The following is a 13,763-nucleotide window of genomic DNA, read 5'->3' on the forward strand; positions in this document are numbered from 1 at the left end:
AAACAATCATGTTTTAATTATCTTTGCATTTTAATATGAAATGGGGTCTGCTGGGCATTCAAAGTCTAATCAATGAACAGAACAGGGAACCAAGCACCTCAAACTGGGAATGGTTGTGGGAGGAGGAAAGTAATCAAGAGATGTTTCATATGAAAATAACAATATCTGCAATGAGCCTTAAAGGATGAACAATATTCCCAGAAACAGATTTTGGGGCCAAGATATAAAGCATGGAACAAAGGAAATAATATTCTGAACATAATGGAGAAGGCATCATTAAAGTGCACAGAGGTAGCAATATTCATGAAGTGTTTGGGAAACAACATACCATTGAGTGTTTCTAGAGCCTACAGGGAGCCAGGAAAACATGAGAATGAAAAGGTAGGTTGAGTCCCAACCACAGTGGGACTTAAATGATGTACTAAATGGTTTGAACTTTGCCTTGAAAAACAATGGTGAGCCCCCCAAATTTTGAAAATAATAATACATTTTAAAAAATCAGGATTTAAGGGCAAGACAGCTGGGTTTATATCCTAAATTCTTAATAACTAGCAGTGTCACTTTGGATAAATCATTAAATTTCTTTGAATTTTAGTTTTTCCTCTAGAAGATGGATATAATACCTTACTAGATTGAATTGAAGAAGTGGATGTTAAAGACCTCTATAAACTGGCAAGTACAGCATAAATATTGTCATTATAATAATAAGCTGTGCTTTGGCAAAACATCTTACAAACTTGTTGGGAATTTGTTGTGGGTGACAGGAAGGCCTAGAAGTAGAAAAGTGGGAAAGTCGTGGTGGGCTGATCATTTGCTTGTGCAGATGAGGACAAAGCCCTATTACCCTCACCTGCAGACACAAGGACCTGACCTTGGACCCTTCCCTGAGCAAGATTCCGAGAAACGGATATACACACCAAACACTAGGCACTCTCGGGTCCACATTGTTTGATAAAATAAATCCTGGGTCAATAATCTCAATGGGATGACAAAAACAATTTCCTGTTGCAGGGCATTTACTGGTAGCATTGCATTTGCAGTCTTCCCAATCAGCAGTCCATTAAGCAGCCATCAAACACACTAAGCTGCGGAAGGCTTTTTAAAAAAGACATTATGTGTAAGACATTAATAATAAGGAAAGCTGGGTGTGGGGTATATGGGAACTCTGTACCATCTTCTCAGTTCTTCTGTAATAAAACTGACAAAAAGTCTATTAAAAATGACATTACAGACTTATAGTAGATTTACTCATAATAGCCAAAAGCTGGAAATGGCACAGGCATCCATCCAAAGGAGAATGCATAAACAAAGTGGTATATTCATGCAATGGAATATTACTTAGCAATAAAAAGGAATGGTCTATAAATACATTCAACAACATGGATGGATCTCAAAAAGTATTATACCAAATGAAAGAAGCCTTACACAAAAGAGTACATACTGTATGATTCTGTTTCTATGAGATTCTAAAACAGGCAAAACTAATCTATGGTAGAAAAAAAATCAGAATGATTGTTCCTTCTGGAGGGTGGGGGTGGGGTGAGAATTGTTTGGAAAGGGGAATGGGGAAACTTTCTGGAACGATGGTAATGTTTTATATAGTCTGATAGGAGCTTTAGTTACATTTTTGTCACATCTCAAAGAACACTTCAGATTGACATTTCACTCCATGTACATTTTACCTCAAAGAAAAATACTCAACAGATGTGGAACTCTAGGGAATGATATGCATGCTAAAGTATTTAGGGAGAAATGTGCTAATGTCTGCAATTTAGTTTAAATGCTATAAAAAATGAGATGCACAATGGGTGGTCAAAGGAATGGATAGACAAATAGATAAGTGATACAGCAAGCATAGTAAAATATTAATGACAGAATCTAGATGGTTGATAAATAGGTGTTAATTGTAAAATTCTTTCAATCTTGCTTTATGTTTGAAATTTTTCATTTAAAAATGTTAGCAAAAATAAAGAACATTTTTGGGGTTTTGTGTCTGGGTTGCGTGGCTAGGAGAAAGAGAGTAGAGAGTTTATAAGGCCAGTCTTGTAGGCTCTTTATATTAATTAAAAATCCCTTACACTTAACTTTTTATATGAGTACAGATGGCCCTTTCATATTTATCCTCATTTTATCCCCCAATACGATTTATGTATCTCTCATCTGTGCTCCTTTTAGCATTTATAATATCTTCCTTTTAGCATTTATAATATCACTTTGTAACTGTTTTCATCTCTGTATCCCCCTACTAGACCATCGTGAGCTCCTTGAAGGCAGGGCCTTGTCTTTCTTTTTTGATGTGTTTTTGATGTGTTCATAGTAACTGACAATATAGTAGGCACTCACTCAAGCATTTGTTGAGAATACCCTAGGTACTCAACAAGTACAAGGCGAGCTGGCTGCTAGGGCAACCAGACCATTTTAGAGGCCACAGGGAAATGTGAAGATTTCCCACAGAAAAGCATGATTTTATGGAAGCAGTTTTGTACTTGGAAGGTGTTATAACTAGAAACAGAGAGATCTGTTTGGATTTTCTCATCTAGCATGTATCTCGCCATATTGCTACCTGAAATACTTTCTAGATGAAGTTGGTTGGTATGTACGATAGGTTGGCCCACTCAACATCAATTCCATTCCCCTTCTAGTTAGAAAATCTGGAAAACTAAAAGTCACCTTTACCAAATTTGTTTGCAGGTAGTCTGCCAATTACTTGCATTCATATAAGACTGGTAAGGTGGAAATGAGGCTAAGACCATTTTCCATTTCTCTTTTGGCTATTTCTCGTTTCTACTGGCAAAAAAGGATATAGACGTTTGATTGTTTTATGCGGCTGAGGTATTATCCAGCCTCCTGAGTGCCATGGGGTAGGTTCATTAGTAGCTTCTCAAGTCTGACCTCCCATACCCGAGACCACAGCTATGGGGTGTGGGTGGGGGTTAAATGGATCACCAGTGGTGTCCTAGGAGGTCACCTATGGAGTTCTTAAACTAGAACATGCAGCTCTAGTTCTTCCTATCATTTGGTAAGCATCTAATTCCTTGTATTAAATTCCTTCCTGTTTAAAGTATCTGGAGTGGTTTCCATTTCTCACAGTGATCCCTGGGTATAAAAATAAAGAAGTTTGAGTGACAAACAGCAGGTCTCTGGGGACAGGAAAGAAGGGAAATACAAGGCTTTGCGTTTTGGAGTTTTTCACAAGTATCCATTCAAGAAAATGTTGAACCTTACTTTGGGCCAAGCACTGAGCTAGGGGCTGGAATCAAGAAATAGTGGTTTGCTTTGAGATAGGAGAGTCATGTCAACATGTGAAAGAAGGGCCCGTAGTGATAGATGACAGAGAAGGAAGTGATGGTCAGAATGAGAATCCAGGTGAAGGGGTAGATTTATCGGGAGAAAAGGCTTACTCTTAGACCTCTAAAACTAAATAGTGACTATATACTTAGCATCTTATGCATAGCATATTCATTTATATTATCTCATTGTACATTTCCTCTTCCCACCCCCTCCTTTTTTGGTTAACATTTGGTGCTTCCCATATGGCAGGTACTTTAACGTATTTTCTTAATGGAACTGTGGAACACCCTATGAAGTAGAAAGGTATTAGTTCTAGAATTTGCCTGAGGTCTCACAGTTATTAATAGTAGAACCAGGCTGGGTGCAATGGCTCATGGCTGTAACCCCAGCACTTTGGGAGGCTGAGGCGGGCAGATCATTTGAGGTCAGGAGTTCGAGACCAGACTGGCCAACATGGTAAAACCCTGTCTCTTCTAAAAAATACAAAAATTACCAGGGCATGGTGGTGGGCACCTGTAATCCCAGCTACTCGGGAGGCTGAGGCAGGAGAATTGCATGAACCCGGGAGGTGGAGGTTGCAGTCAGCCAAAATCGCGCCACTGCACTCCAGCCTGGGTGACAGAGACAGACACCGTCTCAAAAAATAAATAAAAATAAAATAAATAAATAGCAGGACCAGCACTCCAACTCTTTTGATCCAAATTCTCCATTCTTTTTTTTTTTTTTTTTGAGATGGAGTCTCGCTCTGTTGCCAGGCTGGAGTGCAGTGGCACAATCTCGGCTCACTGCAATCTCTGCCTCCCAGGTTCAAGCGATTCCCCTGCCTCAGCCTCCCCAGTAGCTGGGACTACAGTTATGCACCACCACACCCAGCTAATTTTTTGTATTTTTAGGAGAGACGGGGTTTTACCATGTTGGCCAGGAGGGTCTCGATCTTCTGACCTCCTGATCCGCCTGCCTTGGCCTCCCAAAGTGCTGGGATTACAGGCGTGAGCCACTGCGCCCAGCCCCGAATCCTCCATTCTTAAGGGATAACAAATCCAGAATTTCAGTTCTCCAAAAGATATAATGTGTTTAAACACATTGTGCAAACATGAGGAGTTGCTATCCTTACCACAGAAAACCTCTTTCTCTAAGCTTGAAGTCCTCAGGATAAGAGGAATAGTGCCCACGCTGCTCTGGGCCTAGAAAGGGATTACAGAGGTCCCAGGCTGGCTCAGATCAGACCAAACTCACAATAGACCAAGGGGATTGGAAAACAGAGACACAGATGGAAAACCAGTGGCTGCCACCACAGCCTGGTCACTAAGGCAGCTCTTTATCTCCTATGCCATTGTTTATAGCCCAGAGGACACCATCCGGACCTCGTAAATGAAAGTGTCCATTGGGAAGGGGAAAAAACACACACATGCCCCCTCCACACACAAAAGGACATTTGTGTTGGGCAACCCAAGAAGCAGACACACACCAAGGGCTTGCCCCTCCTCCCTTTGCCTCTAGGAAAAGACAAGAAAGGCAGCTTTCTGGTACTCCACAAAGTGGGGAGCCTGTGGCGGGGAACAGAACAAACCCCCTCCAAAACTGCTGACTTGATTAATCCCCAAACTGACACAAGGCGGGAGGAAGACTTCAGGAAATGGGCAGATTATGTCCAAGAAAAGATTTCCTGCAAGCAGTTAACGGGAAACTTACATGAAAAGCAGGACTAAAAATACACAGGCTATTGGAAACCAGTGGTGAGGCCCCTGGTTTGTAAAGAAGTGACTGAGGAAGCCACCAGGCTTGGGACTTTCCCTGCCCACCAACCTAGGGAGATCAACTTAACACTGGCTTTATTTGCCTGGGGGAGAAGCTTATAGGGTACCTGGTATGATTTAAATTTCCTTTCAATATTGATCAAGTCCTCACTGTGTCTGAGCTTTCTATTCATATAAGCTATGATAGCACAAAAAGAAGGTAAAAGCCCCAGTGTCCTACACACATATCCTGACTCAAATGATGAGAGAAACGGATCAGTAGTACAAATGACATCCTATGTTTAAGTGAATTTTGGTTATCAAAAAAATAAACCTCACAACTTAAGTAAGAGTCTAATGGGATGCAGCAAGAGGTAGCAATGGGATGCAGGAAATTTATCTGCACTTGAAGGCATATGTGAGTAATGACAAATCATAGCTCTGGCTTGAACAGTAGGGAAACTAAAAAGTAACATTTAGGAGACCGAAAAGTAACTATTAAGAAGTGTTGTTTATTGACTTTGAGAAAGAACCTTTCTAGGTGCTTAGAGGAAGAAGCAGGCACATGGAGTTCCCTCATGCCCTAGGGTCTGAGCAGAAATTTGAAGATATAGTTTTTGTTTTGTTTTGTTTTTGTTTTAAGAACCTTCCCCTTTGCCTTGTCTTATACCTGCAGAGCCTAATTTTGCCAAATATTTATTGAGCCCCAACACTGGTGTATCCCCTATAGCAGATCAAGAATCTCTTATAATTTAATGGGAAAGATGGTCCTTCAAATGACAGGAGGAGGAGGATAATGCTGGGCTTTGTTTCAGAGCCTGCCTGGGACATGTGGTACCATCAGTATACTCTTGATACAGTGCTTTACAGTCTTCACCCGGAAATACTGGGCTCCAATTACAAAGGAAAATCTTATCACTAACCATCTTCCAATCATACACATACTGATAAGTCCTTCTTCTAGGATTATAATGAATAATTTGAGTCCAAAGATCTTTTGGTGACTTTTTTTATTTTTTATTTTTAGAGGAAAAGTCTCGCTCTGTCACTCAGGCTGGAGTGCAGTGGTGCGATCATGGCTCACTCCAGCCTCGAATCCTGAGCTTAAGCAATCTTCCTGCCTTAGCATCCCGAGAGCTAGGACTACAGGAATGCACCACCATGCCTAGCTAATTTTTAAACAATTTTTATAGAGGTGGGGGGTCTCACTATGTTACCCAGGCTAGTCTCAAACTCCCGGCCTCAAGAGATCTTTCCATCTTGGCCTCCCAAAGTGCTGGGATTACAGGTGTTAGCCACCACCCCCTGCCCAGTGGCATATTTTTATACACAGTGGGAGCCAGATGTGCAGACAGACTGAAAAACAAAATGTAGGTGGTCCTGTGTGATTAGTCTAGGGAGACTGGGCAGGGAGAACAGTAAGTTTTTCACCATGGGTGATCTAAAACTTTTTGTTGTCAAATCCCATAGATACTTACTGCTGCTCTTATCTTCACTGATTTCTTTGCAGCATTTGAGACACCTGAAGGCTCCTCTCCTAAATCCTTTAGATTACCTGACACCACAATTTCCTGCATTTCTATCCTCATTTTCAGTCATCATAAGGATCCTTTTAAGGTCTATGATCCCTGGGATTTCACCCTCAGTTTTCTCTTGTCTTACTCTATATATTGCTTGGTGATTCATATTTCTCTCATTGTACCAAGTACTCCTAGACTGGCATCTCCAGACTATATCTGAGACCCTCTTGAGCTGTCATGAGTAAAGCTGATAAGTTCATCTCCTTTCGGTTCCTTCCTATTTTCTACAACAGAAGGGAGGACTAATAATAATTTTTTTGATGGTTATAATTTTGTAACTTTTTTATATTTAATTTTTGTGGGTACATAGTAGGTATACATGAGATGTTTTGACACAAGCATGCAATGTGTAATAATCACATCATGGAGAATAAGGTACCCATCCCCTTGAGCATTTATCCTTTGTGTTACAAATAATCCAATTATATTCTTTCAGTTATTTCAAAATGTACAAATAAATTATTATTGACTATAGTTACCCTGTTGTGCAATAAAATAGTAGGTATTATTCATTCTTTCTATTTTATTTTTGGTGCCCATTAATCATCCCCACCTCTCTTACCACCCCTCACTCCCCTTCCCAGCCTCTGGTAACCATCCTTCTACTGTCTATCTCCATGAGTGCAATTGTTTTGATTTTTAGATCCCACAAATAAGTGAGAACATGCAATGTCTATCTGTCTGTGCCTGGCTTATTTCACTTAACATAATGATCTCTAGTTCCATCCATGTTGTTGCAAATGAGAGAATCTCATTCTTTTTATGGCTGAATAGTAATTGTGTATAAGTACCACATTTTCTTTACCCATTCAACTGCTGATAGACACTTAGGTTGTTTCCAAGCCTTGGCTATTGTGAACAGTGCTGCAACAAACATGGGAGTGCAGGTATCTCTGTGTAAAATACTGATTCCTTTCTTTGGGGTAAATACTCAGCCATGGGATTGCTGGATGACATGGTAGCTCTATTTTTTGAGGAGCCTCCAAACTGTTCTCCCTAGTGGTTGTACTAATTCATGTTCCCACCAATAGTGTAAGATGGTTTCCTTTTCTCTACATCCTCGCCAGCATTCGCTATTGCCTGTCTTTTGGATAAAAGCCATTTTAATTGGGGTGACATATCCCATTGTAGTTTTGATTATATATCTCTGATGATCGATGATGTTGAGTACCTTTTCATATGTCTGTCTGCCATTTGTATGTCTTCCTTCAAAAAATGTCTATTCAAATCTTTGGCCCATTTAAAAATCAGATTAGATTTTTCCCTATAGAGTTGTTTGAACTCCTTATATTTTCTGGTTATTAATCCCTTGTCAGATGGGCAGTCTGCAAATGTTTTCTCCCATTTGTGGGTTGTCTCTTCATTTTAAGGATTGTCTCCTTTGCTGTTCAGAAGCTTGTTAACTTGATGTGATCCCATTTGTCCATTTTTGCTTTGGTTGTCTGTGCTTGTGGAGTTATCACTTGCCATTTTTTTCTAGACCAATGTCCTGGAGATTTTCCCCAATCAGTTCTTGTAGGAGCTTCATAGTTACAGGTTTTAGATTTAAGTCTTTAATTCATTTTGATTTGATTTTTGTATATGGTGAAAGATAGGGATCTAGTTTCATTCTTCTGCATACGGATATCCAGTTTTCCCAGCAACACTTATTGAAGAAACTGTCTTTCCTCCAGTGTGTGTTCTTGGCAGCTTTGTTGAAAATGAGTTCACTGTAGGTATGTCAATTTGTTTCTGGGTTCTCTATTCTATTCCATTGGTCTATGTGTCTGTTTTTATGCCAGTACCATGCTGTTTTGGTTACTATAGCTCTGTAGTATAATTTGAAGTGGGTAATGTGATTCCTCAAGTTTTGTTCTTTTTGCTTGGGATAGCTTTGGTTATTCTGGGTCTTTTGTGATTCCATATAAATTTTAGAATTGTTCTATTTCTGTGAAGAATGTCATTGGTATTTTGACAGGGAATGCATTGAATCTATAGATTTGGGTAGTATGGACATTTTAACAATATTAATTCTTCCAATCCATGAGCATGGAATATCTTTCCATTTTCTGGTGCCCTCTTTAGTTTTTTTCATCAGTGTCTTATAGTTTTCATTACAGAGATCTTTCACTTTTTTAGTTAAATTAATTCCTAGGCATTTAATTTTATTTGTGGCTACTATAAATGGGATTACTTTTTAAAAAATTATTTTCCGGGTCGGGCATGGTGGCTCACACCTGCAATCCCAGTACTTTGGGAGGCGGAGGGAGGTGGATCACTGGAAGCCAGGAATTCAATACCAGCCTGGCTAACATGGTGAAATCCTATCTCTACTAAAAATACAAAAATTAGCTGGGCATAGTGGTGCACGCCTGTAGTCCCAGCTACTGAGGAGGCTGAGGCAGAAGAATTGTTTGAACCTGGGAGGTGGAGGTTGCAGTGAGCCAAGATCGCACCACTGCACTCACTCCAGCCCGGGCGACAGAGCGAGACTGTCTCTCAAAACAAACAAACAAACAAAAACAAACAAACAAACAAAAAAACACAAGAATTATTTCCCAGATTGTTCACTGTTGACATATAGAAACGCTACTGATTTTTGTATGCTGATTTTGTATCCTGCAACTTTATTGAATTTATCAGTTGTAATAGTTGTTTTTTTTTTTTTTTGGTGAAGTCTTTAGGTTTTTCCAAATATGAGATCATATCATGAGCAAACAAGGATAATTTGACTTCCTGGGAGGAGGGATAATTAACGGGCACCTTAAATCTCTAAAACCTTGGTAAAGTGCTTTGTTTTATAAAATAGATAATAGTTAGAATTTTGTGTTTTGTCTATGGATGTCTACACATTATTTTAGACCCTGGAAATACAGGTGCCACAGCTGACATTTTATTTGCTAAATTTCAACAATAACCATCATCAAACAGTGAAAAATGAACAGGAATAAATAGCATGGGAACATTAAGTGGCCAAAGGGTATGACAAAAATGTTAGGAAATTCTTGTTATCTGTGCAATTAGAAACAAAATAAACAAAAGAATTGAATTAATGACAAGAAGTGATATATATTGAACTAAAATATGTTAGCATCTAGTCATTTCTATTTCTAAAATATCATAGTAAAGAGAAGAAAAGCCATTGTATTCAACTGCTCAGAAATCTGACTGTGAGTACTCCAGCATCTACCTACCTTTGACTATGGACTTCTGAAGACTATAGTACTAGCACTAGCAGGGAACAACGTTCAAAGAACCTTGGACTGGGCAACTAGCCTTGCGATTAAATGCTTCTTGCTCAATGTTCATCTAATACCTTTGGGTTCCAAGATCTCAACACATTCTTAGCATTTGGTCTCAGCAAAAGATCAGATAATCATTTGCTTCTCAGTGTAGATTTCAGTTAGTGGGTTTGATTTCCTCATCTAGTACTATTTGCCTCTTAAATCAAATGTCCAAAAAGAAATAAGGACAGGGCAAAAGGCAATACGCAAAAGGCACCAGAAGCTACTTTGTGGGGGTTTCCTTTCTGCTGTAGTCTCAGAAATGGCAGGGAGGGGTCAGAAGTTTTTGCCCTATTAGGAAGTAAGGCAGAATTCCCCACAGTGATGTCACAGACAAGACTTAGTTAAGGAGGGGCTAGAAAGTAATAAAAGAATGGAATGATATGTTTTCTCCCCTGACAACCCACACCGTTCTCTTACAGGCAGGGAAAAGAGAAAGAAGGTGGAAGTTGGAGAAAGAATGGTAGAGTATTAGGCAAAGAAAATAAAAGTCTTCCCTCATAGAAGAAGAAAGCATCATTCTAGTAACTCCCCATCCCTACCCTATCTCAAGTGCAGCTGATGGTGAGAAGTAGAAAATGTTTTGTCAATAAATGAATCACAAATGAGTTCCTCTCTATATTCCGTAAGACACATTCTGTGTAGATCCTGTAATTAAGGAGTTGCAAACTTAGCTAAGAAGCCATGTACATTTTAAAAATATAAAGCAGCACAAATACAGCATTAAGTCAGAAGTAATATTAGGAGTTTAGAGGCATGAACAACTGCTGTAGCTCAGAGTGGTTTGAGAAAGCTTTGTAAGCAAAAGACCCGAGGCCAGGCCAGGTCAGTATGAAGGCCTGGACTACATTATCCTTCCTAGTTCATCTTCTTTCTTTGGCTCAGTCAGCAAGGAACTTCTAAACATATAAAAACAATACACCATCAAATGTCTTACAAAAGTACTCCATAAAGTATAAAATGTTAAGTATATTACCTGACTCTTCAGGAGAGCAGGATGAAGTGAATTATCTGTTACCATCACCATCATAAGAGCATTGAATGTTCAATGTTCAATTCAATGCCAGACACTGCACTGTTGGCTGGATAACATAATGCCTATTCATAATCCCTTTTCCTTGTTTGTCCTTAATTAGAGTGTCTAGGCAAATAGAATGTTTACTTTCCTGGTAACTGGAGGTATCCACATGTCACAGTTCTGAATAATAAGACATAAGTAGAAATCTTTTGGAGGTTCCTGGGAAAGCTTTTGCTTCTCTTGCTACCATGAGGCTGAAAGCCAACACACTAGATGGCTGGCTGGGAAGACAGAAGAAGCATGCTTGATTGCAACACTGACTGTCTACACCAAAGGCAGGAACTGCTTATTCTAGACTTCTTGTAATGTGAGAAAAATCAACTATTTAACACACTATGCGCTTTCTCTTACATAAACTGAAAATATTCCTGAGGTAAATGCTTACCATGTGCGTGGCCAAGGTTATAAAGTAGGTAGGTGACAAAAACAGAATTCAATCCCATTTCTGACAGACCCAAAGCCCTGACCTTAACCAATACACTAACAAGGATACACACAGTGTCAAAAAAACCAGATCTCTTAATGACCAGTACTGTGGTTGTTCTGGTTTGAAGGACCAGTCATCCCATGATTCTCACAGCCATTCTCCTCATAAAACTTTACATTCTGGGTACACCTTAATAATATGCTCCAAAAACAATGACTCCAAATTTCACTGGGTTTTAGACTAAGGGCAACGAGACTGAATTTACTGATTCATACATACTGGTCATCTTCTCCTGATTCCCTGTACACCCCCACATTTTTTTTTTTTTGAGACAGAATCTCACTCCGTTGCCCAGGCTGGAGTGCAGTGGCGTGATCTCAGCTCACTACAACCTCCGCCTCCCAGGTTCAAGCAATTTTTGTGCGTCAACCTCCCGAGTAACTGGGATTATAGGCATGTGTCACCACACCCAGCTAATTTTTTTTTTTTTTTTTTAAGTAGAGATAGGGATTCGCCATGTTGGCCAGGCTGGTCTTGAACTCCTGGCCTCAACTGATCTACCTGTCTTGGCCTCCCAAAGTGCTGAGATTACAGGCATCAGCCACTGTGACAGGCCCTGATTCCTTTCATGACAAATCTATGACACTCTTCTTTCATTTTGAATTTCTTTCACACTTGAAATCCAGAAAAATATAACATTTGCCTAGCCAAACTTTCCCTGTTCTCTTTTCTTTTTTTGCACCCATTTGGGGTTTCAAGATGGTCACAAGTCAGTCCTGCCCTTGTTTTTCATACAATAGACAAGTGTCATTTCAACAGACTAAGCATCTGATAACACTTAAAAAATAAATAGCAGACTATATCTGGAGAGCCGCTTATGCCCTACAATACAACAAACTGGAAGATCATTCAGTAATATTTCAAAGCCCCACACAACACTGAGCTGATGGTGGCAGTGATCAACTGTTGACAGCTGTTAAGGTTCTCATGAAATGCACTCCTCATCTGTGGTTATGACTGGCCATTACATAGGAGGATTAATGGGGCTGCTTTTGACTGTCATGGAAAGTGTAAGATATGTTCTTTATGTAGATCCCTAAGAGCAAACATCCCCTCTACAGAGCTGATAGGTCACCTGCCTCAACCAATTAGCTAATTGTCTGAAATCACTCCTCATAGATCACGGAAAACTGTCTTGTGAATAAACTCTGTTCATACAGAAAGCAAGAGCCTTTTGTTTCCTTTTGAAGACCTTATTCAACTCTAAGGCCCTTTCCAACCACAAAATTCTAAATTCTACAAATGTGAACAATCAGCTCCAATGAATGAATCCTTCCAGCTTTATAGCGAATGAGTGCTTTTTTGACTACGGGTTGTTTTTCTTTTTAAAGAGAAAATTGTTTTTTAAATGTAGCTTCCTGACTGCACCAGGTGTGAAATGGTAAATAAAAGAATAAGCAGTTGTGTTGACCATCTTTGGTTGTTTCCTTCAAAGCTTACCAGACTGATGTCATTCTGGATGTTTTCTATTCTGCTTACCAAGCTCGGTTTTCCTAGAAAAAGTCTGTAGAATGACTGCCCTAATCCTAATCAAAACATACCATCATATTCTAAAAGCTCAGGGCTATCTGGGAGATTGGTAGCTAGCTCTCACTGAATAAAGAGGAGTGAGTAGCCCCTTTTTCGTGGATAATTCTAGGAACTGGCAAGACAGTCTTCTTCTTTGGCCTCCTGGATGAACAAAGATGGGCTGAGAATCAATGATGTTGCCCTAAGTGACAAGATGCCTTTATTCACACTGTGCATACACCCTCTCATGGACCCTTATTTTTCTGCTCCCAAACATAGTATTATTTTGTTCAGATTTCTACTCTTTCCTGTGTCATTCCTCCTATCACTTTGAAATCTTTCTTCAAAAGTCTAAAATTCCACAAATGAAGATGAACAAAGGGAAAGCCTATATCTGTCTCATCTGGGAACCCTGGAAAAGCTACACTGCTTATGTGAAGAGGAAAAAAAAAAAAAAAGATGGGCAGGAGTTTAGTAAGACTAGGGGAAGAGAGAAAAGGAAACTCCCCAGGAAAGGAAGAAAACAAAGTATTTACCACGTGACAGATACCATGCTAAGTACTTACACATAAATTCTCATCTATACCTCACAACCTCACAACAGATGACCCTAGGAAAGGGTGTATCTCTCAAAGCCTTTAACCAGTTTAAGAAATTTGCCCAAGGTAAATCTAGGTCTCAAACCCAGATCTGGCTCAAAATCATCTCTTTCCTCATCACAATGGTGATCAGCCGCATGGAAGCAGGAAGGGATAAGGCTCATTTAAGGAACAGTAAACCTCCCTCCCACCTCCCTACTACCATGCCCAAGATATTTTT

At 39.6% G+C, this 13,763-nt stretch overlaps 1 protein-coding gene across 3 annotated transcripts in view; it reads right to left on the reverse strand.

The window, feature by feature from the left end:
- The window catches only part of GAB2 (GRB2 associated binding protein 2), a 203,272-nt gene that overhangs the window by 112,259 nt on the left and 77,250 nt on the right, over positions 1-13,763 (reverse strand). The gene's annotated exons all lie outside the window — the stretch shown is intronic.

The sequence above is a fragment of the Pan paniscus genome, chromosome 9 (genome assembly GCF_029289425.2).
Source record: "Pan paniscus chromosome 9, NHGRI_mPanPan1-v2.0_pri, whole genome shotgun sequence".
Taxonomy (NCBI): domain Eukaryota; kingdom Metazoa; phylum Chordata; class Mammalia; order Primates; family Hominidae; genus Pan; species Pan paniscus.